At 59.3% G+C, this 24,213-nt stretch overlaps 1 protein-coding gene across 4 annotated transcripts in view; it reads right to left on the bottom strand.

Moving 5' to 3' along the window:
- Nucleotides 1-24,213, bottom strand: part of RBFOX3 (RNA binding fox-1 homolog 3) — a 405,667-nt gene that overhangs the window by 321,186 nt on the left and 60,268 nt on the right. Inside the window, exon 1 of one of the 4 annotated variants that reach the window (XM_032870454.1) lies at nt 20,564-20,618. The exons of the other annotated variants lie outside the window; for them this stretch is intronic. The gene's annotated coding sequence lies outside the window, so the exon portion shown is untranslated. Of the gene's footprint in view, nt 1-20,563; nt 20,619-24,213 lie in introns of those variants that run through there. 4 annotated transcript variants of the gene reach the window in all.

Raw genomic sequence — 24,213 nt, 5'->3', positions numbered from 1 at the left:
TTGGGAGGGGGGCTCCGTGTCTGGTTGGGAGGGGGCTGGCTCTGTGTCTGCTTGGGAGGGGTGGTGGCTCTGGCCCTCCGGCCGCCCAGCCCTCCAGCGACTCCCTTTTTGTTATTCTCCTCAGCTCCCTCCTTCCCTCTGTTCCGTGCTCCTCTCTGCAGTAACCCCGCAGCAGTGCTCCGCAGGCCTCCCGGCACCACTCTGGCTCTGCCGAAGCTGACCAGGGTTTTAATGACGGTGCTGGGGTGGAGGCGGGCACCCCTGCCCTGGCCTGGCCAGTCCCCCAGAAGGCCTACTGCAGCAGGGCCACCGCAGTGGGCGGGGTCGCACAGTGAGAGTGGTAGTGGCTTTTAGCAATTCCCACCCTGACAGTGGCACGCTGGAGTCCTTAACTTCCCCTGAGCACCCCAGATTTCAACCTTCAGCAGCAGCCTCTAGGCACCTTCTCAGCCTCAGGGTCCCTGAGACACCTGGGGTGCCCCGAAATCCACCTTTGCCTGGGCTTTCCCAGGCCAACCTACCCAGAACCCCAGGAAGCAGGCAGTGACTTTAAGAGCACCTGGCTGGGTCTCCAGTGACACCTGACCTGCATGCCACAGATCTCAGAGGTCACCTCTGGGGAGAGGGGCAAAGGGTCCTGCAAAAGCCGGACACAGAACAAGGACGGAAGACGTCAACACGGTGGTGCAGGGGAGGACAGGGCGAGACCCCTCTGGTTGTTGCATGGGCAGCCCACACAGGACACACAGCACCTGCGGAGGTCAGCTGGCGACAGGGACAAGGCAGGCCTTTCTAGCCCCTCCTGACACTCCCCTGCCTGTCCACAGGCCCCTGTGACCCTAAAGGGCCACAAACAGATTATGAGGATGTTTCTGTCATTGCAACCCTGGCTCCCTGCCCCAATAAGCTTCTAGCTTCCCTTACAGTAAGGGGTGCCCTGGGCAGGGTGGCATCTCACCAACAGGCCTGGTGGGGCTCATCCACACCACGGTGTTAGCAGGAGCCCGGGGGCTGTCCCTGTCACCCGGCTCATCCCTCCAGGCCCTGCACGACCACTCAAGGGGGTGGGCGGCTCCAGGCAGTGTGGAGAGGGTCCCAGGCAGAAGAAGGCACCTGGTCCCAGAAGGACTTCCACCAGCCCAGGGACCCCCAGCTAGCCTCTCTGTCCCTCTCTGAGCCTGTTGTTCCCACTGTTGAGATGAGCACTGCACTACGGAATCAGCAAAATCCTTCCCATCCTACCACGGGGCATGAAAGCCTGAGCAGAGAGACATGGCCGATGTCCACCAAGCACATACTCCTTTTATAGTGGGAGAAAAACAAAGCTGATGGCAGACGTCCACGGAAGGAGCAGCCATAAAATTACCTGCAGTCCCCAAGTGGTGGCCGCAGTGGCCTTGCACAGCTTGGGACAGCCAGAAGTCGGCCCTGCCACCAGCCAGCCCAGTCTCCAGTGGTACACAGAACTGTCTGGTGTGGACAGAGGTATACAGGAAAGCCACCAAGCCTGTCCCATGGGCAGAAGGACCACGGCTGTCCCATAGGCAGCCAGGAGGTCCTCTCCACCGGCTCCTGGAGGGCTCAGCTCCGAACCCGGGAGCCCCAGCCTGCCGAGCCCTGGCCCTCACTCCAGACTGTGGCCCACCCTGGTCTGGCGTGCATGCAGCACACGTGGCAGGGGTAAGGCACGTGGCCCCGGCTGGCAGCCCGCCACCCCGCCCTCTGTGCTCATTTCTATGCGCCATCAGCCCCGCCAAATCCCATGACCTTGGCATTTGGGGGCCACAGGAGAAGGACACCGTGTGCGCACAGCCCCTCCATCAAAGCATCAATTAGCATTCCCCGTGCGAAGTTGGGCTGTAATTACAGCAAGTGATTAGCAGGCCGGTAGCCTGTCTCTGAGGAGCAGATTAACAGGGAGGCTGGGTGTGCCGGCGCTCACCTCGAACCACTGATGCGTCTTAAACAGGGCCCGGTGCCCCGGTAGCCAGTGATTAATGGAAGGGACCACAGTGGGTACGTTTCCCTGGCATCTGTCACCGAGCTTCTTCCTCTTGGCAGTTACCGGGCTGGCCAGGCGCAGGGGAGGGGAGGGGGGCCAGGACCTCAGGCAGAGCACCTGTGAGCCCCAGGGGAGGGGCAGGCTTCCCTCTACCTCCCCCAGGCCGGAGCGGGCCCCTGGGCAGTGGCTCCTTGAGAAGAGGGAGAAGCAGAGGCCGGCGCGTGTGTAAGGAGCCACAGCTCAGCCCCTTTGCCAAAGCACGTGGAATCGGTGGCGGCCTCTCACCTCCCCCACCCCGGGAAACACTTGCACCCCTGCTAATTGGCAAAGGCTCCCGCCAGGACTGTCACCATCCACACAAGGGTGTGAGGTCCAACAGAGACCTTGCTCAGGCGGCAGAGGGAGCGGAAGGAGCTTGGAGCTGGGGTGTGTCCTTCCCTGAGCACGCACGGGGAGGGGGCGCGCGAGAGTCTGCAGGCGCACAGGTGCACCCCCGCCCACCAACAGGATGGCAAGTGCGCGCGTCTAGGGCTGACACACAGTGTGACGTGTGCTACCGTTCAGGTATCAAGCTACCCTGTGTTGGAAGCTGGGACGCAAGGACAATCCAGGGGCGACATCTTGCTGGAGAGGCTCCTGGCCCTGCAGAGGAAGACAGACATGGAATGGGAACAGCGCCAAGGCTCTGGGGGTGAGGCCCGCCCCGGGAGGCCCCCGTGAGACCCGAGGTCTGCCCACGTGGGATGGGGGCGGGGGAGGGAAGACGTGACCCCAGCTGGGGAGCACGTGCCATGGCTGCAGGCATCACGGCCACGTCCAGGGAGCGGCACCTGGACACACGTGACCACTGGACACAGCTGCCACGGCCATACCCTTGCCGTCACAGTGAGACCGCACCAGCAGGGGAGTCCCCAGACTGGGGCCTCTGGTTCACAGCCCACCAGCCCACCAGCCGTGTGACCGCAGGCAGGCCACATGAGCCACACAGTGTTCCTCCACTTCAGTGTCCTCCGCTGTCCACGGGAAGGAGAGGCTCTCCCACCTCAGAGAAGGCACACGACGCACGTACCCACCTGGCCGACCTTCGCGGGGCCGGCGCCCACTGCCCTTCCTGCAGGGAGGCTTTCTTCTGCCTTTCAGGGTGCCTGCTCCCACGGTCCCCTGGGGCTGTCTAGCCTGCCTGCCCATCTTCCTCTGGTACCAACGGCCCCTGCTTCTTCCTTCCTACCCAAACAGCCCTCCAATCCTTACGGCGCTCTGACTGGCCTACAGGTGGGCCTGGGACCTCAGCCAGACCAATCAGGGTCCTCCCTCAGAGGGGCAGGAAGGGGCCACCGCTCCCTACACGTGCTTCCTCCACCTCCAGCTTGAACCAGGCCAAGGAGGCCCTCAGGGGCTGTCGGGATCTGCTCACCACGCTGAGGCCCCACATCCAGGAGCCTAAAGGCCAGCTCAGCCCAGCGTTCCCAAGGGCACAAGCCACCAAGGCGGGGACATCCAGACTTGCACCCACGAGACCCCAGACCAGCCCGCACACAGCACACTCAGAGACCACTCGCCCTCCCACCTCACACTGGCCCCCCAGGTAGGTTCTAGAACCACCCTGCTTCAGAGACCGGGAAGCCGTCACCCAGCTACACACACTCTGCAGGGGCTCCTTCCAGAAACCAGAGGTTTCACAGAGGCACCCATTCCGGGACCAAAGCCGAGGTCTCCTGCCCTGGACCAGCCATGAGCCCAGAGTCCCATGTGCCCACAGCCAAGAACATTTCCTGGGACAACAGAGTGAGCGAACTCTGGCCAGCCAGCGTTCCCTGGACACGGCCAACACTCAACACAACAAATGAAGAAAAATGAACTATTTCCATTGCCAGGAATACTGCCATCCCCGCAGGGTTTAAGAGACAAAGCGAGGAGGGAGAGGCACTGGATTGAGGAAAAGCAGGCCTGCTAGCCACACTACCCCTTCCCCAGCCCCCGCCTTCCCTTGTACGCCCGAAGCCCCCCTCCTGGGCACAGAGGCACACAGCTCGCCCTCTCCCTGTGTGTCTCTGTCCTGCCTCCCCACGTGCAGCCCGTGAGGTCTCTCCTTGAGCCGTCTCCCTCGGCACACACAGCAGGGACGACAGGGAAGAGAGAAATGGCCATGCCCGGAGGACAGTCCCCCTGCGGAGGGCCTTTGAGAGGAATCGTTCATGAGGGAGGGGATGTGATCATCCTCGTTAGGAACTGAGGGGAGGCCTCTCAGTGTAGCTAAGCCTGCCTCCCACCCATGGCCTCCCCTCTCCGCCCCCCTTTGCCTAACGCCCCTGTAAGTAGGGCCTGCAGACCCAGACCTAACACCAAAGCCTGCCTGCTTTCTCCATATTCCGTGGTAATGCCACCGAGTCACAGGCAGCAGGACCCATGCCCTCCCCTCTTCTCTGGTCTATAGCACTTCTGAAGCTTCTCCTCTGGGTCCATCCCTGGGGGCACGAATGAGATACGTTTCTGCTCCTCATAAGCTTGTACCTTGGTCTAGGACGATAGACGTTGAAATACAGAGGCAGTGACCTATTATCAGAATGACCAGTCCCTTTCCGGGCCCTACTATTGCCTCCAGACCCCATGGAGAGCCCCGGAGCAGGGACGGACACCCACCATGCCTCCAACGGCACCACAGCTCCAGCCGGATGCCCCGGGATCTGGGTGAGTGGAGTGTCGCAGAGCAGCGTCCGGGGCTACACAGAGGTTTCCGGGCATGGCGGGTTTCCTGATTCTACCCAGGCGGTGCTGGATGAGAGAAACACAACAGGCTCTTGGATCCAGAAGACGTGGGCTCAGGGCACTGATCTTTCCAGAGGGACGCTGACCAGATCCCCCATCTCCACTGACCTGTTTCCTGTAAACGGAGACACTATCCTGTCTCTGTGGGTCCACTGTGAGGACTAGAGAACGAAACCGGCTCCGAGAGCGGCATCATGAGTGCTCTCACCCAGGAAGCGGGGCCGCTGGCTCAGAGCTCCGGGGGCAGCCACAGCTCTGGGCGAGCCCAGAAGTTGGAGGCCATCCACGGAGAGGCTCAGGAGACATGGGTGGGAGGCTTAGACTCCCTGCACAGGGCCACAGACCCCAGATCCCTCCAAATGCATTCTCAGGAAACACCCTGGAACAACCAGCATCCACCAGGGCCCACCTGCGTCCACGGCAGGACAAACCAAACGTGGGCACCCGCACTGACAGCGGAGTACCCGTCCGCCCTCAACGGGAGCAGAGTGCCAGCTCCTGCGACGGTGTGGGTGCACGTGGAGGCCGGGACGCCTGGCGGGATGAGCCAGCCACACAAGGACAAACATGGTCCACCACGTGTACGACGTTCCCCAGAGTCGTTGACATCACGGACAGGAAGTAGAGTGGGGGCACCAGGCACCAGGGGAGGGCCAGTGGGGGCCTGGTTAACAGGGACAGAGTCTCCGTCTGGGAAGACGAATGAGTTCTGGAAACAGACGGTGGCGGCGGCCGCACAACAGTGCGAATGTGCGTCGTGCCCTGACGCAGACCGCCGGAAGCGCCTAAAGCGGTCGATTTCAGGTCCCGTGCATTTGCCACAATAATGGCATTAGAGACGGGAACGGTGGGTGCAGGACGCCCTGGCGGGCTGTGGCAGCCACTCCCAGCAAGTGCCAGCGGCTACACAAGCCTCAGAACCACCTTCCAGAGAGGGTAGGCCGCCCCACGGCCGGCTACACCCCCGCGGCTCCGAGGAGGGAGCGCGGGCAAGAGCGGCTGCATTAGTGCACTGGGGGACCTGGCGGATTCCTCAGCATAACGGTGACATCGGGAAATTTCCACTTGTAACGGTACAACGATCCAGCCTTCCTGCCCACCGGCCACTTGAGGAGCTGTTTGTGCTGTTCGGGACGCGACGCCACGCTCCCTGCAGATGCCTGGCCGTCCTGGGAGCAGCTGGCCCGAGGTCTGGCCGCGAATTGATCCCTGGTGCGGACGGCAGGCCGCTGGGAAACCCAAGGAGCCTCCAATAATTACAAGGAGATAAGGCTATCAGGTGTAATTAAACAGTGTCCACGGGCAGCCCACTCGGCTGCGGCCTCTGTGTCCCCCTCCCGCCCGCCTCCTTTTCCCCAAGACTGCAAAATAAATTACCCTGTGAAGTCAGCAGAGGTTGAGCTATGGAAACAATTAAACAGAAATTAAATCTAATTCATTTATACTCCGAGCACAAAGTGGATCATGTAGGTTTTTTCTCTCTCTCCTCTTCTCGCCTTGGCGTTAGAGAGGACTATTATGGGAAATTAATCACAAGGCAAAGCAATGAAAGTGATCTATCACTCGTTAAAGGCACCAACGGACTATATAAAACCTCTTACAGCAGCTGGAGAATTTAAAGGTGAGGCTGTTGGTGAGACGGGGGAGGCCAGGGAAAGAGGGGGCGCCTGCCTGAAGCCCCCAGGCTGGCCGGGCCAAGGTCCCCCTTCCTGTGGACAGAGGCCTGTCCGTGCGGTTCACACCTGGGCCGGGAAATGCAGTGGAAGGGTCCCTGGAGTGCGGGAGGGCTCAGGACTGGTGGTGTGCGGGTGAGCTGGCTCGGTTTTCACCTTTTCTCCCGACAGTGGAAGGGCAGGGCTCAGAGGGCAAGCCCTGGAAGGATGACCTTCCCTCCCTGAATGAAGGAAGAACAAGGAAGGCCTCAGTCTCCCCAGGGCAGGAGCTGCGGGCGACATGGCCTGCCCCCCGACCCCCTCACGAGCCATAGTGAGAATCCAGTGAGGAAAGGACAGAGCAGAGCAGCCACGCGGCTGGCACCAGGCCCGGTGAGTCACGCTCCTGGTTCCCTGCTTTCAAGAGAAACAATCTGGAAAATCATTTTCCCATCGTCGCAGGCTAGAGACGGCACAAATGGAATGAAGGGAGGCCCGGGGCAGCCGGGGCAAAGGCTAGACGCACCTGGGAGGAGGGAGCCGGCCTCGGGAGAGGCGTTTCAGGGTGCTGGGCCAGAACGAGCCAGAGAAGCCCAGTGCCGGCAGGTCCCCTAAAGGCACCAGACCCCCACAACAGATTTTCCTAACCAAGCAGCTTGGAAGTGGGGGGGAAGGCTGAGCTTTGAACTCGGCATGAAACAGGAAGGAGCGAGGCCACTTCTACTCCACTCCTTTCCTGAAGGGCAGAGAGCCCTCTGGGCAGATGGGGCTGTCCCTGGGAGCCCAGGCACCCCACGGCCGCCCCAGGGCTCACTCACTGCACGGAGGCCTCCCGCCATGCTCGCAGGCAGGTGCCAAGGGACAGACGGTGGAAGGGGAAAGCAAAGCAGGAGAGGCGAGCCAGGTGACGGGCAACACAAAGGCGCGTCCAGCAGTCTCCTGAAACTACACATTACTCCATCGTAGGCCTGACTTCACGGCCCAGCCAGCCCAGAGTCAGGCCCAGGGAGCACAGCCCCTCACAGAACGGAAGGGACAGAGAGGGGCCTGTGCTCTGGGGCTCAGCCCCTTCTCCTGCACCAGCTGTCATCCCTGCACACACCCTCCCCACCCTGTGCTCAGGAGAGAGGGGTGGCCGTCTCTCCCCTGGATTGGCCTCCCCTTTACCTCTCCTGTCTGCGTGGTCAGAGTCACACTGGAGCGCGCACAGGACAGCACGAACCTTGTCGAGAAATAAAGGTCTGGTCATGGCTCCTGGGAGGTCCTGTCCGAGGGCGGGCCTGTCCACACAGAGCGTCTTTGTTGACCTGGGGGCTGTGGGCTGCGTGGTACCCGGTCGACTCTGGAGGGGCTGCACGCTGAGGTCAGCCACATGTGTGCTCAGTGCTGCCTGAGACCCAGGAAAGACGGGCGCCAAAGCTCAGGTGTGCGGCCGCGATCAGCAACACACTGTGCACATTTTTGCTGTCGTTCTGAACAGCTGAGCCCCGTCCAGGCAGCTCCATGCGGAGAGGACTCCTGGCCCTGGTCTCTCCGGCCCTGGCCCTACACACCTCCTCCCTCTGCTGATTTCCGCCTGCGTCCTTCCTCTGTAATGGACTGTCCTCCCGGGAGTGTAGGGCTTTGCTGAGCTCTGAGTCCTTCTAGAGAATGAGGGAGCCTGCGGGTGGTCTCCAGGGACCCTGAATGGCAGGGGGACCCAGGGCATATTGGAAGACCCTCCCGTGGGGCACCTGGGTGGCTCGGGTGGTGAAGCATCTTCCTTCAGCTTAGATCGTGATCCCGAGGTCCTGGGCATAAGCCCCACGTCGGGCTCCCTGCTCACTGGGGAGTCTGCTTCTCCCTCTTCTTCTGACCCCCGCTTGTGCTCTCTCTCAGGTAAATATATAAAATTATTTTTTTAAAAAGACGACGACTCCCCCACGCAATTGAAGAAAATGAGGCCAACAGTCAGGGAGCGATCCAAGAACGTGCAGGCCGTGGGTCACAGGCTTGGATGGTGTCCCCAGCCCGGTCAGCGCCTGCCCCTCCCCAGGCTTCATTCTCACTTCTGCCCCCAGGGGAGGGGCTCACCGGCGGTGGGTCCAAAGCAGGACAAGTAGGCTCTGCCCTGCGCAGGCGGAGTGAGTGCAGATACCGCGGCTGGTTCCCACCAGCCAGAGGCGGGGGAGGGGGGGTGCAGAGCAGCTACCAAGGGCTTCTGTCCCCCGGACAGCAGCGGGGCGAAAAGGAGCGCGTTGGGCTGAGATAGGGAGCAGCCTCAGGGCAGAGCAAAGAAACTACCCCACCCACCCCAAGCGCTCCTGGCAGGAACCAGGAACACAAACTCAAACCCTCTCTGCGCGGACCTCACCGCCCCAGATGCCGGCCAGCAGCCAGCCTCTTCCAGGCCGACTGATGACGGCCAGCGCCTCCGTGCTCATGTGGGCAAGGTCTCTGGACCCACAGAGAGGGCGGCGCTCAAATCACACTCCGCTTGTCCCTTCACAGCAGGTCCAGCCAGGGGCCCACTGCTCACCCCGACTCTTCTACACCCGTTGGTGCAGGCGCACACTCACACGTGCACGTGTGCACACGCAATGCACCAAGGCCATGTACGCACACACATGTGCACACGCGTCCAGACACACGTGCAGGCATGTGTGCACAGGCGCACACACAGATACACACACACGCTCAAGGCCTTCCCGTGCCCCGTGGGCAGCAGGGAGCCCGGGGCCAGGGCCAGCCGAAGGAACAGCACAGCCCCCCAGAGCAGCCGGCTGTCCGGGGTGGAGGTCAAAGGGACAATTCCCCAAATGGGAGACAAGCAAGTCAGCTCAGCCCTCCCGCCTAGAACCCAAGATTCCCAGAGCCGGACCGTGCCTGGAGACCCCCAGCCCCCTCCATTAGCAAACGGGAAAGCCACCAGAGGCCATGATGCTGGGCCAGGGCCCCACAGCCAGGAAACCACCTAGACCAGGCATCACCAACCCACACTCTCCCCCAGGGAGAGGCAGTGTGGAGGCTCCTGGCGGGCGGCCAGCGTCCTGCTCCATGCCTCTTCCTCTACGGGCAGACCTGCCCCATGACCCTTGGCTCCTCGGCTCTGGGCATGCCGACCGCAGCAGCCACTCCGAGCAGAGGGGCCCCAGTCCTCCTGCCGCCGACCTGCGTTCGCGATGGCTGGGAACCCGTGTCCCATGACGTGGCAGCAACGTGGTACTGTTCTGAGACACGACCCCATGTAAGCAGATAATCAGCGTATGCGACATTCTTGGCGACAGCACCGTGCCCACAGCTGCCTAACCGCTGTCCCGCGCAGGGGCCCGAGGCCATCTCAGGACTTGCACGCTGCCTGCAGACACGAGCGCCCTCAGACGGGGCATTTTTAGCAACTCCCGTGCTCCGTTATTTCCTGAAGCGCGATGACAGGATGCCTGGGCACCCCTCATTTTATAATTCATCACACGCCAGCAGAACCCACCAGACAAAGAACACCTTGAGCAGTGAGTGTTTTTACACAGCCCTACCGGGACTCTAGGTCTGTGATTCCTCCATTTACTCCTCCACTAATATAAGTAAGTGAATGATTTCCGGTCATTAAAAATCCAGTAGAGTTTAACCTTTAATTGTACAGCCAAATGCCCTTTACAGTGAAGTCGACGTCCAAGCGTTCACGGGATGTGACCGCACCAGGAGCAGGGCCGGAAGCCCTCCCGCTTCTCTCCCCACCGCCGGAGCCCCGACCTCAGCCACAGGGGTGAGGGAGGGGTCGGCCCGGGACACAGGGGAGGCCGGCCCCAGAAACGGAATGTGGACGTGTGAAAGACTCCTAACACGTGTGTGTGCCCCTGACGCTGGCAAGTGTCTGAGGCCCTGCACTCCTGTCCATACTCCCAACACCCGTCTGGAAACTGTCCTGACCTCAGAGGCGCCGTGCAGCCCGGCCCTGCAACTGAGAGCGTAAAGGGTCTCTCCCTCCTCAACCGCCACTTCTCCTGGCCACGAATTCCTGACTCCGTGAGCCGACATCAGGGCAAGAAGCCCTGTGGGGCCACCTGCTATGAACTGAATGTGTGTGTCCCCCCAGATTCACACATTCCTGCCGCTGGGGCCTTGGGGGATGACTGGGTCCTGAGGGGGAACCCACACGACAGGGTCAGTACCCACAGAGGAAGAGATGGCGTCTCTCTGCTAGGGAGGACACAGCAAGAAGCCGGCGCACCAGGCAGAGGGCCGGCACCAGACACCAAATCTGCGAACACCTTGACCTTGGACTTCCCAGCACTGCGAGAAATCAGCGCTCAGTGTCTAAGCTGCCCCGTCTCTGGTACTCCTGTTGCAGCGGCCGGCACCGGCTGAGACACCCCGCAAGTTACCTTTTATCCGTCTGTCCCCCCAACTGTTCTCAGGATGCATTTCGGCGCCTTAAGAGGTCTTCTGTCCTTTTGAAGTCAGGTCTTCCCACCCAGACACGCACACACACACCCCACCTTCCCGAGAGGTTCTGGGGTTTGCCTCGGGGATGCTGGAGCCCAGCTACCGGCAAGAGAGCACCATCGGTTGGAGTTTATCCAAAGAGAGGGCCACGTTATGTAACGAGCTTCCTGAGTGACGTCCCCTTGGTCTTGAGAAGAATCTCGGACGAGCCCTGCTGACACAGCCAGGGCCCACCTGCTCCCAGAAGCCCCGGCACACAGCAGCTCCCCAGCTCCCCTCGGTGCACCCTGCCCCTGCCAGCATCCCCCCGGCATTACTTCCTGGACATGCATGTTCTCTCTCATTAAACGCTGAGCTGCTTGAGGCCAAGAACTGTCTCTAACACAGTTCCACGTCCCGGCCCCGCCCCCCAGAAGTGACGGATAGAAAGTGCTCAGAGAACGTCTGAGCCAGCGATGGGGGCGGGAAGAGCAGGGAGAAGCAAGGCCGCCGATGGCCACCTCCTCTCGCTCCTTCCCGGTGAGACTGTGTTCCTCGAACCCCTCCCCCCAGGGAAGCTGGGACGTCAGCACCGGAGACTTACAGCTGCACACATCTTGCGGACAGAGATGGAACCCAGACTCGGATGTTGGAGGGGACTGAGGAGAGACACCCAGGGGCAGCAGCTTCACCCCTCCGTGGCTATGGGAATGGGGGGCAGAGCGGCGTCCTACCTTTGTGTCCCCCACATCCTGCAGTAACCGATTTCCAGACATGGAAGTAACAGATCGTAACAGAAAGTGTAAGCGTTTCATCCAGCACTTCCACGGCTGGGTACAGACCCAAAATAACTGAAGTCGGATCTCGAGACGTTTACGTACCGTGTTCATAGCAGCATTATTCCCAGTAGCCGAGAGGAGGAAGAGTGCTGTGTCCACTGACGGGGAAACGAGGCACCAACGACGGGCAGTGCCAGCCCTAAACAGAGTTCTGACACCCGCTCCAGCACAGGCAGGCCTCGAGGACGTGATGCTGAGGGATGTCAGCTGGGCACAAAAGGACAAACACTCTAGGAAGCCACTTACACGAGACCCTTAGAGTCGTCAGATTCAGAGAGGCAGGAAGTAGGATGGGGGTGCTGGGGGCCGGGGGAGGGATGAGGAGCTGGTGTTTAATGGGGAACAGAGTCTCAGTTTGGAACGATGACAAGGTTCTGGGCGTGATGGTCGCACAGCGACGAAAATGTGCTTGAGGCCACTGAACTGTGCACTGGCAACGGCAGACAGAGTCAGTTTTATGTTAGGTGCATTTTGTCCCAATTTTCTGTAAGTTTAAAGGTGTTCAAGCATGACAGGAAGTGTCACCAAGCACTACCAGACCCCGCTGGGGTCCCGCGTGTTCACCAGCTCCGCCAGAGTGCACCGCTGGCCCTGCTCTCGCTGAGTCCTCACGGGGGTAGAGGGGTGAGGGAGCTCTCTAGGGTCCCTTTCATAAGGACACTAGCCCCATTGGGAGGTGACCTCTCACCTTCCAATACCATCACCCTGGGGTTATGACCACACCGTAAGAATTGGGGGTTGGTCACACTCAGTCCATTACATTTTGGCAAGAGGCCGATGTTCTCATCACTGACTTGGTCTCTCCAGAGTCTCCGGTGTCCCCAAGAGCTGATAGAGAGGGGTGACCAAGGAAAGCACTCACTCATTCGATCAGGAGCCACTGAGCCCCGGGCTGAGGCCCAGATGCCAGGAGCATGACTGGGGAGGAGACGGCGGCCTGCCAGTGGGGCCCAGACAGCACGCGGATCGAACACGACTGAGAAAAGGCACGTGATCCAAGTCAGGCCGTCCGAGCCCGCGCGGCTTGCTGACTGCCCTTCGTCTGGGAAGGGACAACACAAGGCCAGCATCTGCGCCGCTTGGCTCCCACAGTCTCCGCACCCCCATCTTCCGCTCCCCTCCTGGCCTCAGGGCCACCAAACAAACAGCCAGGCACACCTGAGGGGTCACAGGGCTGCACCTCTTGGGCACAGAGGTGCTGTCCTGGGAGACAAAAGCCTGGGACTTGAGTCCTGCTCTTCTGACTCCCTTGATGCTTTTCCCTTCTGGGCCTTAGTTTCCCCACCGTTAAACCGGGGAGTTGGACTGAATGATCTCCAGAACCCCCTTCTGCGATCAGGGGCCTCCCACCCCTTTTCCAGGGAGGGGGACTCAGGATCCCAATTTTGGGCTGATACAATGGTTCTGCTCTCCATCTGGATAAAAGGGACTGCGACAGAAAGGGCTGTGTACAGCGACGTTTGGGCAGGTTTGTCAACACACGGCAGACAAGCTGTGGGTTCCGAGCCCAGTTCCCTAGAACCAGGATTTACAGCCGGTCTCAGCATGAGGCCGGCACGAATCGGATGGAGCCTCCCCTCTCCCGAGCCCGGCGCCCCAGCCTCCCAGACACAACAACGAAACACCTCCGTTCTCAGGGCCAGCACAGAGGCCTGCCCTGGATTTCCGTGGGGTGACATCCCAGAAATGTGCAGCCACAGCCCCCTCCCCAGACATCCACTTCTGCTGGGGAAAGGCGCTTCCCAGCCCCAGCGGCGTGCGGGACGCCTGTCCTAACACTGCTGGCGGCCACGCGCGGTGCGGAGCAGGCACAGGGCAGCGGTGCTTCTGGAGGTGACCACCTCTGTGGGGGGAGCCGTGTGAGGGCAGCCCCAGTTTGCCTGGTGCCTCAGAGCAGAGAGCACCCCACACAATACCCCCCGGCACCATGTGCTCAGGGTCTACACAGACGGGGATGGCCAGGATTCCTGCCCACCGTTTACCATCACACAAGCGCCTGCCACGGGGCCTCAGGAATGGTCTCCTGGTGGCTAAGCATGGAAAGGGCCTTGTCCACCTCACCGGGCGCCCCTGCAAGTCAGGGTTTCTCAACCTCAGCACAATAGACATTTGGGGATCCATCACTTCCTAAGACAGGGCCTGTCCTGGGCACCGTAAGGGGGAGTATCCCTGACCTCTGCCCTCGAGATGCCAGAGTGCCACCACCACCCCCTAAGCCGCAACCACTGAAGATGTCTCCAGGCACTGCCAGATGTCCCTGGGGGGGACTAGATCACCCTCCGGGATGACGCAGCCACAGAGCTGAGGGCCGGGGCGTCAGGTGGCAGGAGCTATTGGGCCACCGCCTACCCAGGGAGCTGGGAAACCGGGACCACCACCATGCTCCACAGCCCCAGGTCACGCTGACTCAGATTCACCAAGTTCCAGATGAGTTGACCAGAAAGGGAATGAGACCACTGTCCTCATCTCTAGACTGCGACCCCAGCCTTGCCGGAGGGCCCTGACCCGTGGAGCTCAGCCGCACTCCCTCACCAACAGGACACGACCACCCGTGCCTCTGCCGTGCCTCGCGTCACACGTGTGTCAGCTGAAAAGCTCTCGTGTCTGCCGACAGCTTCGTGTCTAGAGGCACTTGGCTGGGCTTCTGTGGGAAGCGCATTATCATCTCAATCATTATCGATTTTCCAAGCTTGGATTTTTATAATGAGAATCTCTTTTCTTGTCTGAGTATACACCCTGAGTGTATAAATTTCAAATCAAGAGGTGAAGACTCATTTTTACTTAGATTTTTGACACAATCTCTTGAGATAACTGGTAAAACACTGGGTCTGCCTCCCACTCAGGACGGACTTTGCTGACCTGCAGCTGGAAGAGAAGCCCAAGGAATGGTGGACTCATTAGGTCGCCACAGCTGCTGAAACACTGGTCTTCGCACCTCATGTCCATCAAGGTGGCCACGCTCGAAGGCCGGCCTCCACACAGGAACTGAGGCCATGGCTGCCTCCAGGCAGGGCTCTGGCTTCTTGTGGCTCCCAGCATCCTTCAGCCACTGCCAGGCGCAGGGCTGCACCGCCCCCCCCCGACCGGCAACCAACCCCTTCCCCGGAAGTGACAAGTATCACGGCCACCCACAGTCCCTCAAAAAGAGCCAGTCACGTGGCCCTTGGAGCAGGGAAGCAGGGGAGTGAAGCCCCCCAGCAGTGCCTTCAGCCACAGCTCGGCGCCACGAAGGGGAGCGCATCCCCATGGTAGTGAGCAGCCGCCTCAGTCAGGGGGCAGTGGGCAGCACTCACATGGCTGGTGATGAGGTCAGCCCTGTCCACGACACCGGACTGTGGCATGGAGCCAAGTGACTGCCTTCCCCAAGGAAGGGGACGACAGGACTGTCAGCCATAGTTTGTCACCTTCCCTGGGGATTAAGCCCCAGGAGTTACAGGGGCACCATCACCAGGCACGGACCGCACAATGACAGGAGAGTGGCCTAGATGCCCGGCCGAGAGGCGGCCCCCAGCACCACTACCAAACTGGCTCACAAAATAAGTGTGTGACCTGCAGAGAGTATAGGCTGGTCGCGGCAGGGGCCACTGGGAGAGGCAAACGGCAAGGCAGCAGAGGTGGGAGGGACGGGAGGCCGGAGGTGGATCTGCCCCGGCTAAACCAGGGCCTGGCGGCTGCACACAAAATGGACACCGCCTCCTTCCCGGGCTCTGCCGCCCAGCACGTATGATGCGAACGGTCACGGTCCTGGGGAAGTGAGCACGCCTTGCTCTCCGCAGAGGGCTCTGTGCGCACAGGGACTCACTCCGTGTGATGCCGGCCTAGCCCCTCCTGCTGGAGCACTGCAGCCACAGCAAGGTCGGGCTGCAGGGGGACCGGGCACAGCGGGACCCACCACTGGCAGACTCACAGGGTGCCTGCCCACCCCACTGCCAGTGCCCATCCCAAGATCAGGAATTCCCCTCCCCAGCCACGGCCCTGTGCGTCCTGAGCCTGCCCTCTCCTCCCCCTGCAGGACCTGTCTCTTCTCAGCCCCACTGGTTAGCTCTGTGCCCGGGTCAGCCCCTCTTCTCGGGCCCCCATCTGCACCTGGGGCCTCGGAGGGCTCACACCACCTCCTTCCCGCCGGCACCAGGAAGCCAGCTTGCTGGCAACCGTGACCTTCTTTTTCTTCTCTCTTCTTTCCACGCAACTGCCCTTCTGGGAGACGGATGAAAAGCCAGGTCTTCTGGGAACACCCATCCCGCCGTCGCATATTACAGAACCCGCCAGCCCTGAGGTCTGAAGGCGAGGCAGGACACCACGGGGAGGGCGGCCGCACACTTGAGCCTGTGGGGCTGCCGGGCCACCAGATCTGCATTTTTGTCCTCTCCCCACCCCCTGCCCCTTCCCTCCAGCCCAGTCCCTCTCACATCTATTTTCGTGGTGGATCAGTGTGCCTCTGTTTCCCAACCCAGGGCTTACGTATGTGTATTTCTATACATTGCTGCCACCGCAGAGCCTCTGAGCCATGCGAATGGCACCTTATGGCGATCTAGGACTCCTCCATCTGCTTCCATGTTCCCCACTTCCCCTTAATAACCTGTTTTAGGGGAAGCGGTACATGCAGCAGATGATACAACTTTATTTTTGCAAACCCAGTTGGTCCTGGAGTGCTGGCAGCCACGATAACAGAGAGTGTGCTTGCCTCAGGCAGCACCTCGCTCCACCAGGCCAGGGGGCTGGTGGGGGTGTGCGGAGCAGGGGTCCCAGCCGAGTGACACATGGAATCCTGTCCCCTCTTCTGCCTGCTCAGTATCTGCTCCAGGTTGAATTGTGTCCTCTCCCCAACTTACCAAAACAAACAAACAAACACATATGATGTCCTAACTCCCAGAACCTTCGAATCCAACCTTATTTAAAAACAGAGTCTTGGGGTACCTGGGTGGCTCAGTGGGTTAAAGCCTCTGCCTTCTGCTCAGGTCACGATCTCAGGGTCCTGGGATCGAGCCCCGCATCGGGCTCTCTGCTCAGCAGGGAGCCTGCTTCCCTTCCTCTCTCTCTGCCTGCCTCTCTGCCTGCTTGTGATCTCTATCAGATAAATAAATAAAATCTTAAAAAAAAAATAAAAACAGAGTCTCTGCAAATAAGATATAACTTAAAAGGAGGTCATGTTGGAGTAGGGTGGGCATCCAATCCACTAGGACGGTGTCCTTACAAGCAGGGGAGAGGACACACAGACGCACAGGGAGGAGACTGGAGTGAGGCGGCCACGAGCCACGGAGCCCCACAGACTGCCGGCAACCCCAAGGAGCCAGAGGGGCGAGGAGGGCTTCTCCTCCAGAGATTTCAGAAGGAGTGTGGTCCTACTGACACCTCCCCGCTGTGGACTCTGTCCCCTGCTGCACACAGGGTGACGTCCCCGGCACCTCTCCTTCCCACCTGTGCCTTTACAGGGACAGGGGGTCTATTTCCACTGCCCACTGTGCCCTCAGTGCCCTGGGCCTCGGGGCAGGTGCTCAATGGGGACCCGGCAGGATGAAGGCGGGTGCACTGACTCAGGTCGCACCGTGAGCGGGTGCACATGGGCGTGAGCGGGTGCACATGGGCGTGAGCACGTCACTCAGGCCAACCCCATCCACCTGCTTCCCAGACCTCACGGGACCCCCACGGACACTCCTGCCCACGAGGCTCACTCTCATCCCGTGAAGGGCGCGCCCAGGATTTCAGGCATAGATGTTTCCTCTGAGTCTACAGTTATTTCAGAATAAAAAGCCTTAAAGGGAAAAAAAAAAAGCCCATCTTCTTTTTATTTGGACAAGATGCTGCAAAACCCAACAGGGGTCTGCCTTTCCTGCCCCTTCCTGTCCCCTTCCTGTCCCCTTCCTGCCCCTTCCTGTCCCCTTCCTGCCCCTTCCTGCCCCTTCCTGTCCCCTTCCTGCCCCTTCCTGTCCCCTTCCTGCCCCATCACCTGGCCCCCAGGCGGCCCTGAACCTGAGATGGGGAAGCAAAGTCCCACCCCCCGTAAGAGGGAAGAGAAGCCGGAGAGTGGTCCCTTCGAACCTACCCTTCCAGCAGTCACGACACCAGCTCTCTGCTTGCAGGAGAGGCTCAGGTGTCCAGTGGGAGCGGCGGCAGCGCAGCCGGCCACCAGCGAGGTGCCCTGTGCCGGAGGTGGCCGGCACAAAAATGCACAGGGCAGTGGGCACCGAGGTGGCCCGCGAAAGGGAGGTGGGGGCTTGGTGTAAGGTCAGGGGAGGCCAGTGGCCACCAACTCAGTGGAGGACCCAAGTCTGTGCAAGAAGAGGGACCTCGCATCAGAGATGGTGAACCAGACCTCCAGACACCCCTGCAGGAGATGCTGGGGGACACCCAGGGGCATTCCTGGTGCAGGGAAGAGGGAGAAAGAAACAGAGAGCCAGGACACAGTTCAGCCCCAACAGAGGGGAGACGGCGTCCCTGGCAACTCTGGAACAGGGCAGCAAGCCACAGATGGGCGCTAAACCCAGCTCACCACCTGTTTCTGCAAACCGTCTTGCTGGAGCTCAGCCGTATCCGTTCTTTATGTCTGATCTGTGACAGCTTCCGCGCCCACGTCCGAGGGCCGTTGCCGTGACACAGACCTTCTGGCCCTCGAAGACGGACGACCTGGCCCTTGACAGAGGTTTGCAAAGCCTGCTCTGAACATCCCGACCGTACAGAAGCGAGACGGAACTGGAACGAAGCCCAGGGAGGGGATTTTGTAACGGGAGCCCAAGACTGCACGCACCCCACAGACAGCGGGAACAGGCCAGCCGCATCACCACCCACCCCGGAGAGAAACTTCAGCAACGAAGTCAGGGCACTTGGCCAGCCCAGGAGGCCAAGCTAGCGGGAGGCGCCGGCACTGAGCGCCCGACTCACCTGTGTTTCCGGGGAGGGAACGCACCAGGCAGCGGTGGGACGCTCCTGATGTGATTCAGGACGGGAAGCCAAACGAAGAGAATTCCAGAATAAAGACAAAAGTCCAAACGGCCGGGGCGCCTGGGGGGCTCAGTCAGCTAAGGGTCAGCCTTCAGCTCAGGTCATGCTCTCAGGGTCCTGGGATGGAGTCCCCAGTCAGGCTCCCTGCTCCGCGGGGAGTCAGCTTCTCCCTCTGCCCCTCCCCCAACTCTCTCTCTCTTTTTCTGAAATAAATAGAATCTTTAAAAAAAAAAAAAAAAAAGCACAAGTGACCAGAACACCCTTAAATGAAGACCAAAGTTAGGGAAACTGACATGTACAACCGATTCTCCAAGAGCCAACAAGAGTGACTGGTCAACACCCAGCCGGGGACCCCTGCCCCACGGGCTCTTGCTCTGGGCACCCCATGGTCCCATCCACAGAGCTGTCCTCGACCCATTCACCGAATCCCACTCTGTTGTTCTCCTGTCCATGGCCTTCTGTCTGCAAAGGGCAGGGGTGCGGGGCTCCGGCCCCTCGGCCCTTGGGTCTTGTGCATCAAGACGCCAGCAGCCCCTCCTGCCACGGGGTGGGGTGGGGGTGGGAGACTGAGACAAGCCACTGCTCGGCGTGCCTGCTTCAGAGGAGGGGGAGGTGGCAGCTCCCCATGCCATATCCCTCACCCTGTCGCCACCCCAGCCCTCTGCTCGCTGTGAACACAGCCCCCCACACTCACCCTCCCAGCACCGTGGACAGGTCCAGCCCCACAGCAGACTATGAAATGTCCATGGGCAGGAACCAACCCTGCCTTACCCCGCTTCATGCCTCAGCCTGGCACGCAGCACTCACTCACCTGGGCCTGAGTTGCCCATATTTTGTTTTGAGGTTGTGACGGAACCCTACCCATGAAACTCAGCACCAAGAAGCAAGCCAGCCCTGCAAGTCGGTCCTGCAAGCCAGGGCAGGAGAGATGAGGGTGGGTGATGGTCTGTCCCAGGGGCTCACTCTTTCACGTAATCATTCCATGCTGGCCTGTGTGGGCCCCAGGGCTTCAGACATAATCCTCGGGGTATAATGCCCAGGTAGGTAGTTACAGCACAGTGCACCCTAGTGAAGTGTGTGCAAAGGTCAGGGGGCCACAGAGGTTGGGGCCTTTCTGAGCTTGGGGAGCAGCTCCCCTAAGGACATCTGCATTTCAAAAGAGGGTCCATTCTTGGGGCAGACTCCAAGCAGCAAGGGGGTTTGGTGGTGAGCTGGGCAGGGAGGTGGGGAGGGGAGCAGGACTTAGCAGGCTCTTGCGGAGAGGAAAAAGGAACCAGCATGCTCCTTCCCCACAGGTGATGCACAGAGAAGCACCACTGTCATTTCCAAGACCCCAGACCCTATCTCTCAGTCCCCAGCAGTCTGTGCCTTCATCTAGGGGAAGGGGCTTCACGCTGCTGGCTAGCCATCCCACTAAGGGGTCGGGGGAGGGCAAGGGGGGGCGAGGAGGCCGCAGCAGGCACGGAGGAGGGAGGCACCGGCGAGCAGGTGGGGCCGCGGGGCTGGCGGCCACCATGCCCCACACCAGCCTTGGCATTCTGCTCGTCACAGGCAGCTTCACTTTTGAGCAACCAGCGAAGGACAAGCACCCTGCAAATTTAGAACGCGTGATGGCTGGCTGCTTCGGTGCTCAGCCTCGCGCGGGCTGGGGGAGGAGTCGGGAAGACCCACTGGGGGCCGCACCATCACATCCCAGCCCACGCAGGAGCTCGCAGAAGGGAACATCTTTCCCAAAAGTAAAAAGGTAACAGGCCCAAGGCCAGTCCTGACCCTGGCCCTGAGGACCACCCCCTTCACCACTCCCTCCACCAGCACCCCCACCAAGGGGACCTCAGCCCCCACCCGTGTGGCCCCCCTTCCCTTTCTCACATTTGGCTAAAAATAAAGCCCCTTTTGGCAGCCGATACACCCAGTTTCCCTGGAACATAAGCTTCCCGGGAATCCAGAAAAGGGACTAGCTCTACCTCTCATGGAGCCCAGATGGATTCCTGAAAATTTGTGTCAAACCAGTTTCTGTAAATCCCATCATGTTCTCAGCGATTCACCTTCCTCTCAGAGACGCTGGCCAGCTGCTCGGCCGCCCAGCTCCCCCCGCCGGTGACGGGCTTGAGCGAACACCCGTTCAAGCGGGTCCTCCTGTGCTCTGAGCGATCACGGCCGGGCTTTGCCGTATCAGGCCTCAATCTCCAGGAAGCCGGGCAGAGCCGAGGTGAAGGCTACAGCGCCCGCTTCGGCACTTCCACAGACCACGCCCAATTTCTCTCAGCATGAGCGGCCTTGGTGTGGGAAGACAGCCTCTCGATGCAGGACAGAAACAGGAGCAAAGCTCAGGCAGGGAGGCTGGTGACGGTGCTGGCGCTGCGCACTTGGAGAGGAGCGGGCAGACCCAAGTCCAAAGCCAGCAGACTGGGGAGCACACTACCTCTGGGGGGTCAGAAGGGAGGAAGGTGGCCTAGGTCAGGGACGGAGGCCCACACTTTCAGGACAGTAGGGATCCTCCTCCTGCTCCTGGACCTCCCCTACAGGACAGACCAGCTGGGAATAACCCTGGGGCCCTGGCCTCTGTCCCCCATCTTATGATGCTGGAAAGGGGGTGCAGGGCACACAGCTTTGCTGCCCTCTCCAGAGGAGGCTACTGTCAAATCACCCGCACGGTAACCTGGAACCCTGGGACACAGCAAGGCTGCAGGAGCCCATCCTGCTTCCAGCTTTCTTCGATCAGGTAACTGTCAAAAACGTGTGTGTCTTGGGAAGGGGTGACTCCTACTGAAACAGCTCTGGGCACCCGAGCTGAATGTCACCTGACACGCAGAAGTTCTACCTGTGGGCCCCATGGGTGTACATTTTGGGAGTCCCCAACCAGATCACACGTTCCTCAAAGAGAATGGATGTTGGCTCAGCACGTGACATGTTTCATGCCCCATGCGAGACACCTGACCCTCCTCATATCATTATTTTCACAGCATCACCCGCCTTTTCCAGATGATGGAGGCTGAGGCTCAGAGGAGCAGCTAAGAAACAGTCGGTGGGGGAGCTGGGGTCCCACCAGGCCACACTGTTTCTACTCTACCGCACAGCCTCTGCCCTTTGTTTCCCTTGTAGGACAACCTCAGGATAGGGCAGACCCAGCTGAGCTCTCCGTTTTCCCCACCGTCCCCACCCACTGGTGGGAGCCAGAAACCAAGCCCTCCTCCCAGCAGCTGGAAACAGACCTTGTCCAAGCTCCCCACATCTTCCCGAGGCCACGCCCCTGGGCACGCCCCTGGACAGCTCAGGCCACGCCCCAGGCACCCCTGGACCACTGAGGCCATGCCCCTCCAGACACGCCCCCAGCTCTCCCGTTGGCATGGACTGGGAAGGACTAGAGGCACAGAATCATAAACCTACCTGCCAGGAAGGGGTCTGGGGTCACTTCCACACTAGAGAAAACCAGCTTCAGCTCTGCCCAGCCCGGGGTCCCAGGGGAACGGCAGCTCTGGATGTATGGCCCCCGGGGACCCCAGGGTGAGCATGGGACCCAAACAGCACAGGGAGGGCTTCCCCCCCTCCACTCCCCCTCTGGTCAGGGAGTCTGAGAAGCCCTTGGCAAGATCCGTAGTTATAATTTTGTCCTTATTATAAAAGTAATACATATTTACTGCAGAAAATTTAGAAACTACACATATGCAAAAAGAAGAAAATTTAAAATAACCCATAATCCCACTAACCCAAAATAACTCCTGTTAACATTTTCAGCATATATACCCTCCCAGACTTTCCTATGCATAGAATATATATTTTTGGTACCAAGTGGGATCATACTGTACATTCCATTTTGTAACTTTTTTCCATTTAACTGTGTCTCCTACCAAATCACTAAGTATCTCTCTACAGCATCATTTTTTAATAGCTGAATTAGCCAAAGAATAGCCAGCTGAGCACAGGAGAGGGAAATTTTACAACACGGAACATTGCAATTAAGCACTAAATAGGAAAACGTCCTCTGTAAACAAATTAGCTATACGATTACAGAAAAATATGATGTAAAAAAAAACCAACCTTTTTTTCCTTTTTAATCCAAATTCTGCAATATCAAAAAAACGGAGAACGTCCTCTGATTTCAGGACATGACACTCAAAAGAGAGCTCCTCGGGCTCATGATGTCTTTGGAAGGAAACAGCGTCAAAGCTCTGAAGGGCTGACCACTACCCCCCCCACCCCAGGTTCACGTGGTAGAGCTCTGACTCCCAGTGTGAGGGTACTTGGAGACCGCACTTAGGGAGGTGATCAGGTTAGATGAGGTCGTGAGGATGGGCCCCTGCCCCAGGTGGGATTCGTGCCCTTGTAAGGTGAGACACCAGAGTGCTGGCTCTCTCCACCATGCGAGGACCCAGCCAGACAACACTGGTCTGCGAGCCAGACAGGCGCTTCCCCGCTTGACCTCAGACTTCCAGCCTCCAGAACTTTCTGTCATGGCACCTGGCCGACTAAGGCCTCAGGGAAGATGTCTGAGATAGTTCTGACATTATACTGTAGTCATCTGGACGTTGTCATACTGTTTTCTGGGGGAGAGACCCCCAGGTGGCGCATACAGAGGTGGGAAGAGTGAGGAACCAAAAGCCAAGAACATCCCACGGGACTCCCGTCTGCTCTGCCAAGGACGAGGCGTGTCCCTCAAACATGACAAGATGGGAGCCGGGCCGGGTCTGCTGGGAGGCAGAGGCTTTCTGCTAGTGTCACGGTGATAACAGAGATGAAGTGTGATGTCCCCAGAGATGGCCCCACGGGGACACTCATGGGATGAGGCTTGGGCCAAGAGGCTTCAGCTCCCACCCAGAAGCTTCACCATGTTTGAAGACCCAAGACGGTACTCAACAGTCAAAGCACAGCTATCGTATGGCCCACACGTCAAAACCACCCGGAGGTGAGCGAGAACAGAGTCCACCGCAACACAAAGGAGATGAGCAGACAGTCCACAGGAGTCGAAATCCAAATGATCAAACCTTTTAAGAAATAATAATAAGCAACATCGGCGTGGGTGCAGCAAGAAGGACTCCCACACAGGACAGAGAGATCAGTAAATTCTGCCAACCTCGTAAAGTGACCCAGCTGTAGTTGTTAAAATTTAAGATCTACGTACCTTTTATCCCGATACTTCTACCTGGGATTTCCTCCAAAAAGGCAGAAAGTACCGGGAACAACATGTGTGCACACGCATGAGCGTGCCGGCGTGAGCAAAGGGGAAGGGTCGGGAGGGGCACTTCCATCCGTTAGCAGAGGCTGGAGGTCACCCCAGGAGCTGGATCTGGGGACGAGCCAAGCAGACTGTTCATTTCACTTTAGAAGCTTCTGTCTTGGAAGAACTAATACAATGAATAAGTCAAGGCTTTTATAATTCATGTGACTGAATTTTTTAAATGACTCCAAAAATGACACTGAAATAAAGCCCGTCTGCCTCCCGTGCTGTTACAGGTAGGGCTGATTTAGCAAACAAAAACACAGGATGCCCCGTTCGGTGTGAATTTCAGAACAGTTTGTTTCAATATGAGCATGTCCTGGGCGGTATTTGGCCCATACTCCTACGGAGAATTCTTTGTTGTTCATCTGAAATTCCAAACCTAGCTGGGTGTCCCGG

The sequence above is a fragment of the Lontra canadensis genome, unplaced genomic scaffold (genome assembly GCF_010015895.1).
Source record: "Lontra canadensis isolate GAN:19392208 unplaced genomic scaffold, GSC_riverotter_1.0 scaffold41, whole genome shotgun sequence".
Classification (NCBI taxonomy): domain Eukaryota; kingdom Metazoa; phylum Chordata; class Mammalia; order Carnivora; family Mustelidae; genus Lontra; species Lontra canadensis.
The sequence above is the reverse complement of the archived record's forward strand: the minus strand, read 5'-3'. Positions and strand labels throughout refer to the sequence as shown.